Raw genomic sequence first — 6,000 nt, forward strand, 5'->3', positions numbered from 1 at the left:
TTACCTTGTGTTAAACAGTGGTGGGATAATTTATGAAACTGTCACCTATGGTATTAGGAAGATAGAAAACATATCGAATGTACTAATAAGCTTTTCTTAGCTGTAAATGATAAGGTATTGCAAGAGAAAGGAACTAAAGAAGGAACCATTTGGTTTGCAAGCAAAATTTAAAGGAAAAATTATAGAGAGGCAGGACCGGTCTCCAGCCAGAAAAACTTCCACCGCTGGTAACAGGAGAATGATTTGGTGGAGCGGACCTCCTAGCCAGTGAAATGATTCAGGTATTTGAAAAGGATAGGGAAATGACTCATACAAGGACAAGAAAACTGGCTGATAGTTACTCGACTGCTTTGACATCTTACAGGGAGATAAGGAAAAGCAATTCCCAACCAACTGAAACGAAGTGTGAAAGCCTGAGGCTTCTCTGGTTCTTCTCTCCTGCCATTAAGAGAGTAATAAAGAATGAAGGCTCAACCCAGAAACTAGCAGACATGCAGAACTTCAAAGACGAACTTCCAGCTGAGGCAGGTAACTAGAACCTTCAGACAAGGTAGATCTATTGAGCCAAGTTCAGGGCCCTAGTTGAGAAAACCTGCACTGGAACCCTGACACACAGAGTGGGGACATCTGGTCCCCTTGGATGGTAGACCTCCCAGAAGATTTTGGTTACCCATACAAAGGTGGGCCACCCCTCCCCATTAAGAGTTAGCACCACCTGTCCCCAGGAAAGGCCCCTCCCTAAAAGGTGGCAGGGACCAGGATCTGCTCCATCACCTTTTCTGGCTGCCAGGATAACAACTAGGGCTAAGTTACAACACAATTCATTTAAGAACATACTGGACCTCATAAAGGAGAAAAGGAACTAATACCCAGCATGTAATAGCAGGAGCAGGAGAAGATGCCATGGATTAGATTTTGAGTGTGCTTGATCAAGGGTGTGCATACTAAGTTGCTTCAGTCATGTCCAACTCTTTGCGACCCCACGGACTGTAGCCCACCAGGCTCCTCTGTCCATGGGATTCCCCAGGCAAGAATACCAGAGTGGGTTGCCATGCCTTCTTCCAGGGGATCTTCCCCACCCAGGGATCGAATCTCCTACATCTCCTACATCTCCTGCACTGGCAGACAGGTTCTTTACCACTAGCGCCACCTGGAAAGCCCTTGATCAAGGGTACCAGGATATAAAACTGAATAAGAGTTTATTAATTTAGGGGCATGCTCTTGGGATACAGGGTTTACATTCTAGAAAGCACCCTAGAGGTGGTTCCAGTGTGTTATTAGAGTGCTCCTAGAAGCCTGGAAAAAGTGATGTCCCACACTGAGCAAAGTTATATCAGACAGTGGAGGAAAGGATTAAAAAGCTTAGGGAGTGGATGTACTGAAATGGATCTATTCTTTGAGGCCTGAAGACTTCATGGACAGTCCAGAAGACACACCATTCACCACAGGCATTAGAGGGGCACCAGCATCACTAGGTTCAGTGGTGGCTCATCTCTGCACACCGGGATGAAGGTCCTACCTCTGTGAAGGTAACCACAAAGTTGGGATTATGGACAGCAATGGAGATAATCAAACCCCCTCCCCCACACCACGAATGGAGGCCAGGTGGCAACAGTAGAAGCTGGGGGGGGGGGGGGAGTCACAATTATCTTAATGAACAGGAAGATTGAAGGGCCAATCAAGGGGGCTTAACCCACAGATATTTGAGTTGGTCAATAGAATACAATATCCTTAGTGATAAAACAGATGGGCATTGTTTAATACATAAATAGAATGCAAGACTAGATGAACAGAGGGCTGAGCACTGTTGCCCCAATTAAAAAAAAAAATTCATGATCCCTTGATGTGGAGAGATTGGAACCCTTGTGCACTGTTGGTGGGAGTGTAAAATGGTGCAGCCACTATAGAAAATAATATGGCAGTTCCTCAAAAAAATAGAATTACAATCCCACTCCTGGTATATATCCAAAAGAATGGAAGCAGGATCTTGACGAGACACTTGCACACCCATGTTCATTGCAGCAGCATTAAGGTGGGCCTGATGTGGAAGTAACTCAAGTTATTCACCAAAGGATGAGTGGGTAAACAAATTTTTGTATATATGTACAATAGAATATTATTCAGCCTTTAAAAAGGTAGTAAATCCTGTCATATACTACTGCATGGATGAACCTTTAGGACTGCTAAGAAATTCAGTCACAAAAGACAAGTGCTCCCACTTCATATGAAGTATCTAAAGTAGTCAAATTCATATAAACAGAAGGTAGAATAGTGGTTTCCAGGGGCTGTGGGGAGGGGGAAATGGGTTACTTTTTAATGGGTGCAGTTTCAAAATTGTAAAATGAACAATTTCTGGGGTGGGTTTCACAATATTGTGAATATGCTTAAGACTACTCAACTGTACAGTTAAAAATGGTTAAGATGATCAATTTTATGTTTGTTTTTTTTTTAACCACAGCTGAATATATTTTTTAAAACACTTTTTTTAAAAGTCATAATCCCTTGCCCAGTTCAAAGACCTGAAACTGTTTTCAGACCTGAAATCTGCTGAATGAAAAAGTGTCCAAGTCTCCAGGAGACAGGGCCCTGCAATGTCACGGAAGGTATACGATATAATAATTCCACCAGTCTTTCTCCCAAAGGGACTCACAGCCATTTTACTTGGGTGACTGTAAACTAGGTGGTGGTATTGGGGGGTGGGGGTGGATATCCAACAGGACACAGGGTCTGAAATGACACTGCTATTGAGAGGCATAGAATGTCATTATGAACGCCACCCCCCCAACACACACCCCAATCAGAGTGCTGGGACATGGGCCAGGTCAAAAGGGAGCCCTGGTTGACGTCATCTTCAAATGGGCCTACTGGGTCCTTGGCTCCACCTGGTGGTCATTGCCCCAGTCTCTGAATGTGTAGCTGAGATTGATATATATTTGGTAGTTCGAGAGGCCCCCACGTTAGGTCTTGGTTTATGTGATAAGAGCTTTCACAGTGGAGAAGGGCAAACGGAAACCTCTGAAACTGTGTGCCTCTTCCCGCTCCTCTGCTCCCCAGACAAGACGGTACATTAAAAAAAACCATATCCCATTTTAGAGGGAGGATAGAGATCAGTACCACTCTTTAGGATCTCAAGGATGTAAGGATAGTGGTCTCTACCAAACTTCTGGTTAATTCATCGGTCTGGGCCCTGCAGAAAACAGATGGATCCTGGAGAATGACTACAGACTGCTGCCAGCTCAATGCAAGCCCTGATGGCAGCCACCATGCCGGACATGGTCTCACTGCCAGAGCATACAAATATGACTTCAAGTACCTGACATGTGGCCACTGATTTAGCAAATGCATTCCTCTTTATCCCAATCAGGAAAGAGGATCAGAAACAGCATTCATATGAACTGGACAACATTCATTTCATTTTCCCCCCCAGACTGTGGTTATTCTCCAAATCTATGTCATGACATAGTCAGTAAAAATCTAGACTGTCTGGACATCCCACTGAATATCACACTGATCCTTCATATCAATGATATTATGCTGACTGGGGAGAATGAGCAAAAGATGACTAGCACCTTAAAGCCGTGGTAAGACAGAAGCACTCAAGAGGGTGGGATATAAACTCCATGAAGGTTCAGGGACTTGCCCTTTCATTAAAGTCATTTGGGGTCCAGCGGCCTACTATGCTAGGACATCCATTTGAAGAAGACAAATTGCTGCATCTTGCATCCACAAAGATGGAAACACAATCTCTAGTGGACCTCTTTGTTCTCAAGACAATATGTTCCACCCCTAGGAATATTGCTTTAACCAATATACTGGGGGACATACAGAGTTGCAGCTTTTTCTTTTTTTAGAAGAGCTTACACTTTTATTTATCCTAAACCTGATTCATGACTAACTTCAGATAGTAACTACTCACTCATTGACCCAACTAATGTTTTTTGAGTACCTACTTCGTGCCAGGCACTTTCTAGAAGCTTAAAATACATAAGTATACAAGACATAGCTCTGAGCCTTCCTGGAGTTTGTAGTCTAGCAAGTAGAAGTATTTCCATGGCCACCTCCTTGGCCCAAACCACCATGTCTCAGCTGGACAACCACAGGAACGTCTGCTTATCTCCCTGCTTCCACTCTGACTCCTTCAGGTTCCACACAGCAGCCAGAGTGACATTTTAAAAATATAAGTTATATCATGCATGTCATTCTCCAAGGCTGCAGCTTTGAGAGGGGCCTGAGGCAGGAATATTGACCCAAATCAGCAAAAAGAGGTAGACCTGGTACTATGTGGGGCAGGGATACACGGAACACAGGGATCCACTTGGGCATCTCTTGGCACTCTGCGGCCTAACTGTGGCATGAATGGCAACCACAGCCCAGCCTGTGAAGCATAAGGGTATCAGGGCTCAGACCACCTCAAGAATAAGGGTGTGAGGGGACTTCCCTGGTGGTCTGATGCCTGCGACTCTGTGCTCCCAATGCAGTGGCCTGGGTTCAATCCCTGGTCAGGGAATTAGATCATACATGCCGTAATTAAGAGTTCACATGTATGTGCTTGTGTATGCTGGTCACTTCAGTTGTGTCCAACCCTTTGCAACCATATGGACTGTAGCCCGCCAGGCTGCTCTGTCCATGGGATTCTCCAGGCAAGAATACTGGAGCGGGTTGCCATGCCCTCCTCCAGGGGATCTTCCAGACCCAGGGATCGAACCTGCATATCCTACATCTCCTGCAATGGCAGGCGGGTTCTTTACCAATAGCGCCACCTGGGAAGCCCAAGAGTTCACATACCACAACTAAAGATCCCACATGCCTCAACAAAGATCAAAGATTCCCCATGCCACAACTAAGAGGCCGGGCACAGCCAAATAAATAAATATTATTTAAAAAAGAATAAGGGTGTGGGTTACACCATCAGGTAAGCCAGCAGTGGTAACAGTGGACTCATCTCTAGCAGAGAGAGTGGAATTTAGATAACAGAGTTAGGCGGACAATAAGTTACCAGCTGTCACCCTAAGACCAACCACAGTAATAGCCGGAGGTTGTCCCGCAGACCTCCCTTTTCGCAATCCCTTAGGACCCGGTGAGCTACCCCAGCTTCTCCTCTTCCCCACTCAGCAGCCAGATTCTTAAAGCAATTCATGTTACTTGCCTACTTAAAACCATCACATGAAGTTTCACATCAATCACAAAATAAAAATCCAGACTTCTTCCCCTTCCTCTGATCAGGCACACCTCCCACCCTATGTTATCCAGAAGCAGTCACATAGATCTCCTTTTTGTTTTTCAAATGCACCAGTGTCTTTCCTGCCTCAAGACCTTGCCCTTCCCATTCCTTCAGCCTAAAAAGCACTCTAGTTCTCGTCCTTAGAATCTTTTTTTCAAATGTCAGCTCTCCTGAGAACTCTTTACTGGCCACTCCATCTGAAGAAGCATCCCTTCCAATGGAACTGCCCCCATCATATCCCTCAAATAGAGCAACAATTAGCACAGTCTCATTACTTGCCTTGTTTACTGTGTTATTATCTCTCTCCCTGAGTAGAACATAACCCCCATAGGGACAGGGTTGACTTGTTCACTGTTATCTCCCTAACACTCTGAACACAATATAAAGGCAAAAATTGTTCGTGTAATGAATGACTGAATAAAATGGTACCTAACCCACCCACACCTCTGCCAAATTCATCCCCACCATTTAGTTTCATTGTAATAATGTTAATATATTTTGATGGTTCATTACAGTTTTTAAATAGTATATTCTTGTTTGCTATTTATAGCTTTTACATACATTGTTCATTTATTTTGATCTTAAGAATTAACCCTGTGAGGAAAGTAGGGCAGAAATGACCCCCAAATGAAGGATTAAAAAAAAAAAAATTAAAGCTGAGGGACTTCCTCAGTGGTCCAAGGGTTAAGGCTCAGCCTTCCAATGCAGGGGCATGGGTTCAATCCCTGGTTGAGGAACTAAGGTCCCACATGCCATGGGCACAGCCAAAAATTTAAAAA

The sequence above is a fragment of the Cervus canadensis genome, chromosome 2 (assembly GCF_019320065.1).
Source record: "Cervus canadensis isolate Bull #8, Minnesota chromosome 2, ASM1932006v1, whole genome shotgun sequence".
Lineage (NCBI taxonomy): Eukaryota > Metazoa > Chordata > Mammalia > Artiodactyla > Cervidae > Cervus > Cervus canadensis.